This window comes from Natrix helvetica (assembly GCF_964273705.1).
Source record: "Natrix helvetica genome assembly, chromosome: 5".
Classification (NCBI taxonomy): Eukaryota; Metazoa; Chordata; class Lepidosauria; order Squamata; family Natricidae; genus Natrix; species Natrix helvetica.
In genome coordinates this window covers 2,264,923-2,278,595 of record NC_138551.1, presented here as the reverse complement: position 1 = coordinate 2,278,595, position 13,673 = coordinate 2,264,923, and the positions used below count along the sequence as shown (strand labels likewise).

The window sequence follows — 13,673 nt, the reverse complement described above, 5'->3', positions numbered from 1 at the left end:
ATGTAGGTTGTCCTCGACTTACAACTATCCATTTAGTGACTGTTTGAAGTTACAATGGCACTAAAAAAGTGACACTAGGATCATTTCTCATACTTATGACTGATGCGGCATCCCAACAATCACATATTCGAAGTTTGGAGGCTTGTTACTGACTCTCATTTATGACAGTTGCAGAGTCCCAGGGTTACGTGATCCCCTTTTGTGACCGTCTTATCAAATGGGGGAAGCCAGATTCACTTAACGACTGTGTTACTAACTTAACTGCAAGTGATTCCTTTGATTCCTTTAACAACTATGGCAAGGAAGTAAAATGGGGCAAAATTCACTTAACAGATGTTCCACTTAGCAAGGGATATTTTGGCTCACTGGAAGAAGGGGGTTCATTGCGAGTGGGAAGGGGGGGTGATGACCCCTCAGGACTCCCCAACTTCAAGGCAAAAGACAGTTTTTTGTGCACATTTTAAGGGGAAAATGGGGGCTGGTGTTGGAGAAATTGGAGCATCCTGGGAAAATATTTTGATTTTTGCTTTTAGTGTTGCCCTTTCTTTCTTTCTTTCTTCTTTCTTTCTTTCTTTCTTTCTTTCTTTCTTTCTTTCTTTCTTTCTTCTTTCTTTTTCTTTTTCTTTCTCTCTCTTTCTTTTTCTTTTTCTTCCTCCCTCCCTCCTTTCTTCCTTTCTCCCTTCTTTTCTTTCTTTCTCTCTCTCTCTCTCTCTCTCTTTCTCCCTTTCTTCCCTCCCTCTCCTATCTCTCCCCCCTCCTCTCTCTCTTTCTCTCTCTCTTTCTTTCTCCCTTTCTTCCCTCCCTCTCCTATCTCTCCCCCCTCTTCTCTTTCTCTCTCTTTCTTTCTCTTTCTTTCTCTCTTTTTCTTCCTCCCTTCCTCTCTTTCTTCCTTTTCTTTTCTTTCTTCTTTCTTTCTTTCTTTCTTTTTCTCCTTTTCTCCCTTCCCTTTCTTCCCCCCTCTTTCTTTCTTTCTTTCTTTCTCCTTTCTTCCCTCCCTCTCCTGTCTCTCCCCCTCCTCTCTCTCTTTCTCTCTCTTTTTCTCTCTTTCTTTTCTCCTTTCTCCCTTCCTTTCTTTCCCCCTCTCTCTTTCTTTCTTTCTTTCTTTCTTTTCTTTCTTTCTTTCTTTCTTTCTTTCTTTCTCCCCTCCCTCCTCCTCCGTCCGCCCTTATCAATAAAGACTAGAAAAACATAATAATAATGACGGAGATACCTATATTGTCAAAGAGAAAAATAAATAAAGAGCCTTTAAAAAGTGTTTTAGGAGGGAAAAAAAAGAAAGAAATTCAGCAAAGGAAAGAAAGAAAGCAGTTTATAGTGAACAATTGCCATCTTCTCTCTATACTCATCTAACGCAATTTTCTCAAGCACACAGATATTTCTAACACATTTATAGGACTATTATTTCTTTTTAACCTGTTGTTATCTGTCTAAATGAGCTGCCTGCTTCCTCCCCGTCGTCCATGCAAACTCTGCCTCTCTCAGCCCTCCCTTCCCATTGTTGAGTGCAATCGGTTTTCCAATCCATAGAATAAAATTCAGCCCTGCATTTATCCCCCCTTTGATCAGCCTTTCAGCCCCCGTAAGAGCCCCGAGACCCATTGAAGGTGTCCACCTGTCCCAATTCCCTGTCCCAGGTACCTCATTCAACAGAAGATTCATTATCCTTTTCTTAAAAAAATGTTTTTCTTGCACAAGGACTTTATGTAACCCATTGCTCTTTCCTCCCCCAGGGTGGTAACTGGGGGACATTGTAAAAACATTACATCCTTAGTCCATTTCCAACCAAGTGCTGCGTTTGACCGCCTGTTTCCATATCACGGACTCCAATAAGTTCTAAATATTGCGTTTTTCATGCATAGGTTGCAATTTGAGAGCCCTTGACCCCTCGCTAAAGGACTTAAACCCCTCTTCCGTCGTAGTCCTCGACTTACGACCACAATGGGAAGCCGAATGCCCTTCGCTAAGCAAGGTGGTTGCTAAGGACCTAGGTAGTCCTCGACTTACGACCCCAAGGGGAAGCCGAATTGCCTTCGCTAAGCAAGGCAGTGGTTAAAAGTAAGCTGCACCCGATTTCCCGACCACTTTTTTGACCACGGTTGTTCAGTGAATCAATGCAGTTGTTAAGCGAATCGTATGGTTGTTAAGCGAGTCCCTTTTTGGGAGAGGGGGCGGTTTAGAAATGCGAAGAATAAATAAATAAATAAAATCCTGTTTTCCTGCATCGACCTTGCTTTTTGGAAGCCGGCTGGGAAGGTGATCAAATGACAAAAGGGGATGATATCTCTCTCTCTCTCTCTCTCTCTCTCTCTCTCTCTCTCTCTCTTTCTCTCTCTCTCTCTCTCTCTCTCTCTCTCTTTCTCTCTCTCTCTCTTTCTCTCTCTCTCTCTCTCTCTCTCTCTCTCTCTTTCTCTCTCTTTCTCTCTCTCTCTCTCTCTCTTTCTCTCTCTCTCTCTCTCTCTCACACACACATACACACACACTCTTAACCTCTTGCAGTCCTGAAAACGCAAATATGAAGGATTTATGAAATTCCACTTTTTCTGCCGATAAGCAAACTTGGAGATCAATCTAAGCCTTTAGAGGCGACTTGAGGTTTCCCTAGGATGCTGCTCATTTTACAATAGCTTCTTTTATTTTTCCTCCTACCGCACCCCTGCAAGGTAGGCCTTTCCTCATTTTTTTTAAAAAAATAAATCACATAGAGTGCAAAAAAAGTGTTCAAGATTGGAAGGTATTTTCTGGTTAGGTGAGCATCTTCTTGAGCTGAAATTTGTTTCTGATCTTCTTTTTTCTGATTTTTTTTTTTAGGATTCTAATTCTTCGTTACTTCCCATCGGACAGCCCTTCCCAGCTGCCCCATCCTCAATTTTGCACAGTTGGGGCCAACAACGGGCTCATACTCAAGGTAAAAGCTTTACCTCCATTATTATTGTTATTATTAAAGTTTTAAAAGTTGGTCTTTTATACTCTCTTCCCAAAGCCTCTCATAAGATTTCCTCGCATGTCAAATTTCTTAGGGTATTGTTTCTCCACCACTGTCACTTTAAGAGATGAGGAACTTCAGCTCCCAGAATTCTATGCTGCGCTGCCTGGGGAATTCTGGGAGTTGAAGTTCCACACCTCTTAAAGCGACAGAGGTCGAGAAACAACACAACAGCACAATACAATGTTGAGAAATATTGGCTTAGGCCTTCGGGGGGGGGGGGAGAATTGGGACATCCACTGGGTTGGTGTGTTGATGGCAGCCATGGGCGCCATTTTGACTTTTTTGACCTCTTCCGCCACGGACGCCTTTGAGGTGGAGAAAAATGTACAATTTTGAGCTTTTCGAGCTGGACAAGCCATCCCTTGAAAATACATTGGGGAAAACACGTCACAACGGTGTTGCGTTGTGACAGCTGTGTCTCTCCTTCATTAGATTTTGAATCATATGTAGACGATGCCTGGGTCAATCCCTAGGATGCCAGGTTTTAGGATTTCAGGAAGGCTGATCGTTTGTTTTTAGCCATGGCTTCATGAACTGTGTTGATTCATGAGTGGCAAGGACAAAATAAGGGTTTGTTTTAGGGAAAATCGAATTGTTGGTGGTGGTATCATTTGCTTGTCTCTGGAATGCATGATGGGTTAGGGTTCTTATAAGCGTATCGGGTTTCCTGCTTGAACAGGAGGTTGGACTAGAAGACCTCCAAGGCCCCTTTCAACCCTAGTTATTATTGCTAACGATTGCTGGAACTGGGAATGTCTAGTTTAATAGAAAGAAGGACCAGGGGAGACATGATAGCAGTCTTCCAATATCTCAGGGGTTGCCCCAAAGAAGAGGGAGTCAAGCTATTCTCCAAAGCACCTGAGGCAGAACAAGAAGCAATGGGTGGAAACTAATCAAGGAGAGAAGCAACTTAGAACTGAGGAGAAACTTCCTGACAGTTAGAACAATTAATCAGTGGAACAGAAGTTGCCTCCAGAAGTTGTGAATGCCCCAACTTTGGACGTCTTTAAGAAGATGTTGGATAACTATTTGTCTGAAACGGTATAGGGTTTCCTGCCTAGGCAGGGGGTTGGACTAGAAGACCTCCAAGGTCCCTTCCAACTCTATTTTGATTGATTGATTTATTGGTTCCTTAGAAACTTTGGGATGGGTTGCGGGAGAGAAATCTGCCAGCTTTGCCAGGCCAGGCTGTCTCTAGAGTTACCAGGGCTACTTCGGAGACAAAGTGTCCTCCGATTGGACTCCCAAGGACCAGGATTTCCCCAGGGGACGTATACGTAGTCCTCGACTTACGACCACAATTGAGCTCCAAATTCCCGCTGCTAAGTGAAACACTTGTCAAGTGAGTTTTGCCCCATTTTACAACCTTCCTTGCCACTGTTGTTAAGTGAATCACTTGCCTTTGATAAGTTAGTTAACTCGGTTGTTAAGTGAATGCGGTTTCTTTGTTGACTTTGCCGGTCAGAAGGTCGCAAAAGGGGACCCCGGGATGCTGCAACCATCATAAGTACATGCCAGTTGCCAAGCCTCTGAATCTTGATCAGGTAACAACGACAGGGCTTCAACGGTCGTAGGTGGGAAAAACAGTCGTAAGTCGCTTTTTCCAGCCCCGTCATAACTTGGAACGGCCACTAAACGAACTGTTGTAAGTAGAGGGCCTCCTGTATTCTGTAATTAATCGATTTTTATTAGGGTCACAGACCGTTGTCTGTCATTCCTCTTCCCAAGGACAGTTTCACAAAGCTGACCAAATTTTGACCCATTAACAGAGTGGACATTCGCTGATCCGGTCTGTGGCCAGCCGGACACGATGCAGAGCCCCTCAAAGTGTTCAATACCGCAGCAGCCCGAAGTGGTGAGGCTGAGACAGGAAATTAATCTGAATCTTTTCTGTTTTCCTGGAAATAATTAGCAGCTCCGATGATCTCCTGTGTTGTCCGAGAAATTAATGTTGTGCCAAAAATGGCATTTCTGCCCCCCACACAAACACACCTTTTTCCTCTTTTCTTCTTTTTCTTCTTTTTTGTTCTCTCCTTCCGGGAGCTAAATAGCAAGGAACAGGTTGCTGTGCGATGCAGCTGTGCAAATTGTGTTTTTAGCCTGGCAGGGAAGAAACGGAAGAGGGGGAGATATGCGTAAGGCTTGTCAGTGCCACGTCCAAAATTGCCTCCAAAAGGTTATTGTTTTTCTGATGAATCACCCCTTTAATTTAATAGCGTGAACTTGGCGAGGCAGCCGGGCGAAAGAAGGCCGGGATTATCAGAAAGGAAAACGAAACCCCCTACTCAAGCTGGAGACCCTACAGACCACTTCAGACAAATGGCTGTCTGGTCTCTTCTTTAAAAAACCCCAGTGTTGGAGCACCCAGGACTTCTGGTGGCAAGTAGTTCCACTGATTAATTGTCCCCACTGTTGGGAAATTCCTCCTTGGTTTTAAGATGCTTCTCTCCTGGATTAGTTTTCTTCCATCCATTTAATTCCTTCCTTCCTCATTTCTTTCCTTCCTTCCTTCCTTCCTTCCTTCCTTCCTTCCTTCCTTCCTTCCTTCCTTCCTCCCTCCCTCCCTCCCTCCCTCCCTCCCTCCCTCCATCCCTCCATTCCAGAAACAGAGGACTGCAAGGGTCTTCAGAGGTCTTCTAGTCCAACCTCCTGCTTAGGCAGGAAACCCTACACCACTTCAGACAAATGGTTGTCTAAATTAATTTTTCCTTCTGTTAGGAAATTTCTCCTTAGTTCTAGGTTGCTTCACTCGTGGAGTAGTTTCCTTCTTTCCTTCCTTCCTTCCTTCCTTCCTTCCTTCCTTCCTTCCTTCCTTCCTTCCTTCCTTCCCTCTTGAAGGGACTTAAGAGGTCTTCTAGTCCAACCCCCTGCCTAGGCAGGAAACCCTAAACCGTTTCAGACAAATGGCTATCCAACATCTTCTTAAAGACTTCCAGTGTTGGGGCATTCACAACTTCTGGAGGCAATTTCTGTTCCACTGATTAATTGTTCTGTCAGGAAGTTTCTCCTCAGTTCTAAGTTGCTTCTTTCCTTGATTAGTTTCCACCCATTGCTTCTTGTTCTACCCTCAGATGCCTTGGAGAATAGCTTGACTCCCTCTTCTTTGGGGCAACCCCTGAGATATTGGAAGACTTCTATCATGTCTCCCCTGGTCCTTCTTTTCATTCAACTAGACATACCCAGTTCCTGCAACCGTTCTTCATAGGTTTGAGTCCCCTGATCATCTCGGCCGTCACTAGAAAAATCTCAGGGTTGCAGATTTGAAAGAAAGTTGGGGAAAAACACTTTTGCTGGGAATCACTTCGGTATTTTTTTTAAAACTTGCACGAGAAGTTAAGTGGAAGCTCTTTATTTTTACCTTCCTAATTCTAATGGGGTGGCTGTAAATACAGAAACAGTATTTTGGGTAAGATGGCAGGTGTAAAAAAAAATCGCAAACCGTATAGAAATTTGGCAGGCTTCAAACGCAAAGCTTTAAGGAGAGATTTTATAGCAAGTTGCGGGGGGGGGGGCATGTCAGAAAAAGTTAATGATCACCTTGAGTTAAATGAAATAATGCAGGAGGGGGAAAAATTAAGGACATATTGATTTTTTTCTATATATTCCCTCCCGATCCGCACACTTAAAATGCCACATCCATAAATACTGCATAATTCCAATTTTTCATTCCAATTTTCAGGTAAGATTAGCTTATCATTGAGTGCTCCATCTGTTATGCATTTCGCCTCCCATTTGCATCCTTTGGGGATTATTAACATAATTGGGCTGCTTAAGCAACAACACAGGCAGCACACAGCTTCGGTTGTCATGCAACATTTTTCGCTGCCAATTTGTCGTTTCGGGCTTTAACTTAACATCCCAAGAGGCCTATTTGTTATCTGATTGAAGTTGGAAATGTATAAATTATGACTTCGTCTCGGACGGGCAGGGAGTAGCAAAGGGGTTGGGGAAACAGGTGCCAAAAAGGAAAACTCTGCAAAAAACAGTGAATGAAGTTTTACTTTTGTACAATACAATAGCAGACTTGGAAGGGACCTTGGAGGTCTTCTAGTCCAACCCTGTGCCCAGGCAGGAAACTATATACAATTTCAGACAAATGGCTATCCAACATATTCTTAAAGACTTCCAGTGTTGGGGCATTCACAACTTCTGGAGGCAACTTCTGTTCCACTGATTCATTGTTCTCACTGTCAGGAAATTTCTCCTCAGTTCTAAGTTGCTTCTCTCCTTGATTAGTTTCCACCCATTGCTTCTTGTTCTGCCCTCAGGTGCTTTGGAGAATAGCTTGACTCCCTCTTCTTTGTGGCAACCCCTGAGATATTGGAAGACTGCTATCACGTCTCCCCTAGTCCTTCTTTTCATTAAACTAGACATTCCCAGTTCCTGCAACTGTTCTTCATACGTTTTAGTCTCCAGTCCCCTAATCATCTTTGTTGCTCTTCTCTGCACTCTTTCTAGAGTCTCCACATCTTTTCTACATCGTGGCGACCAAAACTGGATGCAAATATTCCAAGTGTGGCCTTACCAAGGCCTTGTAAAGTGGTATTAACCCTTCATGCGATCTTGATTCTAACCATCTGTTGATGATGCAGCCTAGGACTGTGTTGGCTTTTTTGGCAGCTGCTGCCCACGGCTGGCTCCTATTGAAATGGTTGTCCACTAGGACTCCAAGATCCCTTTCACAGTTACTACTGTTGAGCAAGGTGCCACCTATACTGTACCTGTGCAGTTGGGTTTTCTCGCCTAAATTCTTTATAATGTAGAATGTATTATTATTATTATTTTTGGTCTTTTTTCCCCAGGGAGGTGGTTTTTGTTGTTGTTGTTGTTTTTGCTGGTGCTGGGGAGGGGGAAGGCACAAATTAAAGGACGGGATACCTATTAAGTTTTTTGGGTTTTGCTCCAAAAGGAATTAAGAGCAGATGAACTTCCAGTTGGGGACCTGGGAGAATTTTGCAAAAGGGACCGAGAGAGAAGACGAGTATGCAAAGGTCTGTCAGCCAGATCTGGATTGAGTAGGGGTAGAACTGAGGTTGATCCAAGACCCCCTCACTGACTGCCTCCTACACGGCATCCACAGGAAGTCTTCTTCTACCTGAAAGTCACTTTTCCCAATCTGGTTCCTTCACCAGCAACGGATCGGAGGCTGCAAGCTATTCCTGAGAAATCTTTGGTGTTGGGCGGATGATGGATAGATCGGGCTTTTTCAGTCTTGCCAGCTTTGGGATGGGTGGACTTCAACTCCCACAATTCCCCAGCAGGTTGATACATATCAGATAGATAGAAGGAGGGAGGGAGGAATTTTAAGTGAGATAGTTATAGGTAATATGATAGCTAGATTAGATAGATAGATGGATGGATGGAGATAGCTATGATGGATGATAGATGATAGAAACATAGATGACAGGTTGATTGATGATAGATAGATAGATAGATAGATAGATAGATAGATAGATAGATAGATAGATAGATAGATAGACAGATGATAGACATAGATAGATAGATAGATAGATAGATAGATAGATAGATAGATAGATAGATAGATAGATAGATAGATAGATAGATAAGATAGATAGATAGATAGATAGATAGATAGATAGTTGATAGATAGATGATAGATGATAGATGATAGATAGATAGATAGTTGATAGATAGATAGATATAAATAATAGATTAGATAGATAGATAGATAGATAGATAGATAGATAGATAGATGATGGATAGGATAGATAGATAATAGATAGATGTAAAAAGAAACAGATAGATAGATAGATAGATAGATAGATAGATAGATAGATAGATAGATAGATAGATAGATGGAGTGAGACACAGAGAGAAAAACAGAGAGATAGGGGGAGTGAGACCGAGACAGACAGAGAGAGAGACAGAGAAAGAGACAGAGAGAGACAGACAGACAGACAGGAGATGGATGGATGAAATGAGAGATAGATAGATAGATAGATAGATAGATAGATAGATAGATAGATAGATAGATAGATAGAGAGAGATAGACAGGCAAGACAGACAGACAAATACACAAACAGGTGGGTGGGTGGGTGGGTGGAAGGATATATGATGGATAAATAGACAATGATATAGGTAGGCAGGTAGGCAGGTAGATATGGGAGGGGGGGAGATTAGCAAGCAAGAAATGAGCTGGATTCTGCCTCGTTTCTTTCCTATTAAAAGCTAAAATGGCAACAGGTGACCAGGTGCCAACTTTGCCATCTGCTGAGGGGAGCCTGGTTCAATGATGCCCAGCCATCCCTGGGGCGATTTCTCTGGGGGTATTTTGGGGGACCAAGCCTCTCAAATCCCTCTGGCCGGGGGCTTTGGCTTCCTTCAGTTGTGTCTCCCCCCTCCCCAAAAGCAGGAACATCCAAGCGTGATTCCATTTTGAGAGCAGCCGAGGGAGGGGAGTGAGAAGGCGAAGAAGGCTTTTACTGGAAATCTCGGCTTTTTAATGACAGAAATTTGGCTTTGGGAAGGAGGGTTTTTGGTGTGACGGTGTGTGCAGTTGTGTGTGTTGCAGAAAGCTTTTGTAAGTCCCCAAAGGGCATCTTGCAGAATTCAGGAACTCAAGAAGGGAACCCAACGGAATAATTCTGCGTTTCTCCCCCTTTTCCAGAAGAATTCCAAATATCCAAATTTGCCAACGTCTTTTTCCCAAGCTTGATTTAAAATTTCTTTAAAAAATAAAATAAAATAAAAATGGATTTCTTCTGCAAAAGACGCATTTTTGAGAAAATCCTAACCTTGCTTAGCTCAGGTTTTGATTTTCCTTCGTTGTCTACTGATTATCCTCAAGTTACGACCACAATTGAGCCCCCCCCCAAATTTACATGGGTAAGTGAAACATTCGTTAAGCGAGCTTCCCCCATTTTCTAGCCACCGTTGTGAAGTGAATCGCTGCATTTGTTAAGCTAGTCGCACAGTCGTTAAGCGAATCCGGCTTCCCCATTCACTTTGGTGGTCAGACGGTCGCAAAAGGGGATCATGTGACCCACGCTGCGACCGTCATAAATATGAGTCGGTTGCCAAGCGGCTGAATTTTGATCACATGACCACAGGGATGCTGCAACAGTCATAAGTGTGAAAAACAGACCTAAGTTCCTTTTTTTGGTTGGTGCTGTTGTAACTGCGAAGCATCGCTAAATGAACGGTCATAAATTAAGGATTGGCTATATTCCCTATTTCTTTTTTTCTTCAGTTGAAAGGCAATTTCAGTTGAATTTTCAAATTACAGACAGTCCTCCATTTACGACCGTTCATTTAGAGACCGTTCAAAGTTACGACAGCAAGTGAACTACAATCTATCCTCACACTTATGACCATTGCACATCCTCACAATATATACAAGCCACCCTAGATTTACGACTGTTTATTTAGCGAGCATTCAGTGTTATAACGGCAATGAAAAATGTGACTTATGACCGGTCCTCGCACTTATGACTGTGGCAGCATTCCCACGGTCATGTGATTGAAATTCAGGCGCTGGGCAACTGACTTGTACATGACGGTCGCAGTGTCCCGAGGTCACAACTCCCCCAACCTGGGGTCACATAATCTCCAGTGGCGACCTCCCCAGGGGCACTCCGACAAGCCAAGTCGGTGAGAAAAACCAGATTCACTTAACAACCATGTGATACACTTAAGGACTATGCAATTCACTTAACGACCAGAGCAAAAAAAAAAAGATCATAGGCACGACTTATTTAAAGGCAGCATTGCTTAGCCATAGAAAATTTCAGTTTCCATTGTGGTTGTAAGGCGAGGACGATCTGTATTGCATTACATAGAGTCCTCGACTTACAACAGTTTGTTTAGTGGCCAATCGAAGTTACGATGGCACTGAAAAACAGTGACTTAGGACAGTTTTTCACACTTACGCCCGTTGCAGCATGATCAAAATTTGCTCGGCAGCTGACTCACATTTACAACCATTCGCTTGTCTCACTTATCCACTGCAATGATTGGCTTAACAACCAGCGGAAGAAAGATCGTCAAATGAGCAAAACTCACTTAACAAAGCGACTCACTGAACGGCACAAATCGTGGGCTCCGATTGCGGTCGTAAGTCGAGGACTACCTGCATTCTTTGAACATTTTATTCAAGGATAATAAACGTGTCTTTTTTTAGCAAAAAAAAAAAAGGGAAATCAGAGGGTATGAAAATAGAATGAAAGGCAATGAAAGATTTTTAGCTCAAACAATTCTGGTTTTTATTTTTTATTTTGCAAAGGACTTAAAGTTCTGCAAAAGAATATTTTTTGCAAATGTGTTCGTGCGTCTTCCAAAGTTACAATTATTTCAGCATTTGTTGGGGGGGGGCAATGTCCATGTGACCCAATTTTCTGCTTTGCTGGGTCTTTCTGTTAGCTGTACGGCTCGTCCTTGACTTACGACGCCATTTGGGGCCGGAATTTCTATTGCTGAGCAACCTGTTAAGCCCAATTTTATGACCTTCCTTGCAAACGGTGGGAGTCGTTAAGTGAATCATGTGGTCATTAAGAGAATCTGGCTTTCTTCTTTTTTTGGCTCTTTGGAAGCTAGTTGCAAAGGTCACAAGTAGAGATCACATAACTGTGAGGATGCTGCGATGGACGTAAGTGCGAGGACTGGTAGTCGGTCCCTTTTTTTCAGTGCCGTCGTTTTGAGCACTAAACAAATGGTTGTGAGTCAAGGAGAGTTGTTCATTTAGTGCAGGGGTGTCCAAACGTGGGAACTTTAAGACTTGTGGACTTCAACTCCCAGAATTCCCCAGCCAGCCATGCTGGCTGGGGAATTCTGGGAGTTGAAGTCCACAAGTCTTAAAGTTCTCAAGTTTGGACACCCCTGATTTAGTGACTTCGCAGTTACAACAGTCAGTAACGTTCAGTTTTAAGACACTGAAAACAGTGACTTATGACCATTTTTCACACTTACGACCGTTGCAGCTCCATGAGCCAAATTCAGATGCTTGGCAACCGACTTGTATTTATGACGGTCACATAAACGGGGTCACGTAACCCTTTTTCACGACCTTCAGACAAGCAAAATCTCTTAACCACGGCTGTGCTTGCTTAACGGCAGGGATTCGCTTAACTTAACCACGGCTGTGCTTGCTTAACGGCAGGGATTCGCTTAGAAGCATGAATAATAAATAAATAAACAACGGTGGCAGGAAAGGTTGTAAAATTGGGCAAAATTCATTTTACAACCGTCTCGCTTAGCAACAGAAACTTTGGACCCAATGGTGGTCGTAATCCGAGGTCTACCTGGTCTGAGAGTTTTGTCCTGGTCTGATTAATTTGATTTGGAAAATTATTCATCCCTCAGCCAGGAGACTAAATATAAATGCACAACAGCAGCAACTGCGTGAATCAGCGGCCGAGGAAGGAGTGAAAATTACATTTTTGTACTTCTTAGTCATCCGTGACCAATTCTGAATATTTGTCCAGGAGGGTCCATGTGGCTGAGCTGGACTGTTTCTCTTTCGGCTTGATTGCAAGATAAGGGGGACCTTCCCTTAAATCGGAGCCAGCCGTGGGCAGCAGCTGCCAAAAAAGCCAACCCAGTTCTAGGCTGCGTCAACAGAGGGAGAGAATCACGTGAAGGGTTAATACCACTTTATAATGCCTTGGTAAGGCCACACTTGGAATATTTGCATCCAGTTTTGGTCACCTCGATGTAGAAAAGATGGGAGACTCTAGAAAGAGTGCAGAGAAGAGCAACAAAGAGGATTAGGGGACTGGAGGCTAAAACATATGAAGAACGGTTGCAGGAACTGGGCATGGCTAGTTTAATAGAAAGAAGGAGCAGGGGAAACATGATAGCATCTTCCAATATCTCAGGGGTTGCCACAAAGAAGAGGGAGTCAAACTATTCTCCAAAGCACCTGAGGGTAGAACAAGAAGCAAGTTCCCAAGTTTGGACACCCCTGCCATATACGACCCTCCCAGCCAGCTTCCGACATGGGGGAAGCCAGATTGTCTTTTAAGTACCCCGTGATTCACTTAAGAGCTGCAATTATTCACTTAACGTCCCATGCGAAAGCCAAGGCAGAGGGAAAGAACGGGATGCCTTTAGGATTCATGCAAAGGGATGCATAACAGTTTCTGCTTTTCGCTTCGTTTTTCCCCCCTCTTGTTTGGTGGCATGTTTGAATAATTTGATTTGGATCCGAGGTTTTTCTGAATTATATCCAGATAAATTAATAATTAAGGAATTTGCTGGGAGCCTTTTCTCCTGCAATTTGCCTGCTCCATTGGCTGCAAAAACAGCCGCTAAGCAAATCACCTCCCTAATCCTACGTGGCCCAAATAATTAGCCGTTTCCCGTTTGAGGAAAATCAGGATTGACGTCTCGAGTGGCGTTTGGGGAGGAAAACAAGGGTTTGCAATCCAAAAATCAGCCACCCGGAGACTTTAAAGCCTGGTGTACGTCTGGGGTGGTTGAGGGTTTTTTTCGGCCACGGGTGAGTAAAAATAGCACCTGGAATTGTGTTGTGGCTAATTTTTCTGCAGCGGAAGAGATCCAATTTATTCCTCATTTTCCCCTCTCAGTGGAATCTAGCGATGCTCGGGAAATCCGACTGCGGAACAAAACTCTGATTGAATGGGCTGTGGAACAAACTGTGTGGCTAATTCTGTTCAATTTTTTATATTCTGTTCTGTTCCATCCTGTAGTTTTTCTCCTCCCTTCCCTT

The 13,673-nt window shown here is 43.3% G+C and overlaps 1 protein-coding gene across 4 annotated transcripts in view; it reads left to right on the top strand.

The window, feature by feature from the left end:
• LPP (LIM domain containing preferred translocation partner in lipoma) overlaps positions 1-13,673 on the top strand; it is a 177,065-nt gene that overhangs the window by 22,348 nt on the left and 141,044 nt on the right. For 3 of the 4 annotated variants that reach the window (XM_081956071.1, XM_081956072.1, XM_081956070.1), the window contains exon 2: positions 2,809-2,905. The gene's annotated coding sequence lies outside the window, so the exon portion shown is untranslated. Of the gene's footprint in view, positions 1-2,640; positions 2,661-2,808; positions 2,906-13,673 lie in introns of those variants that run through there. The other variant, XM_081956073.1, reaches the window with a different exon arrangement.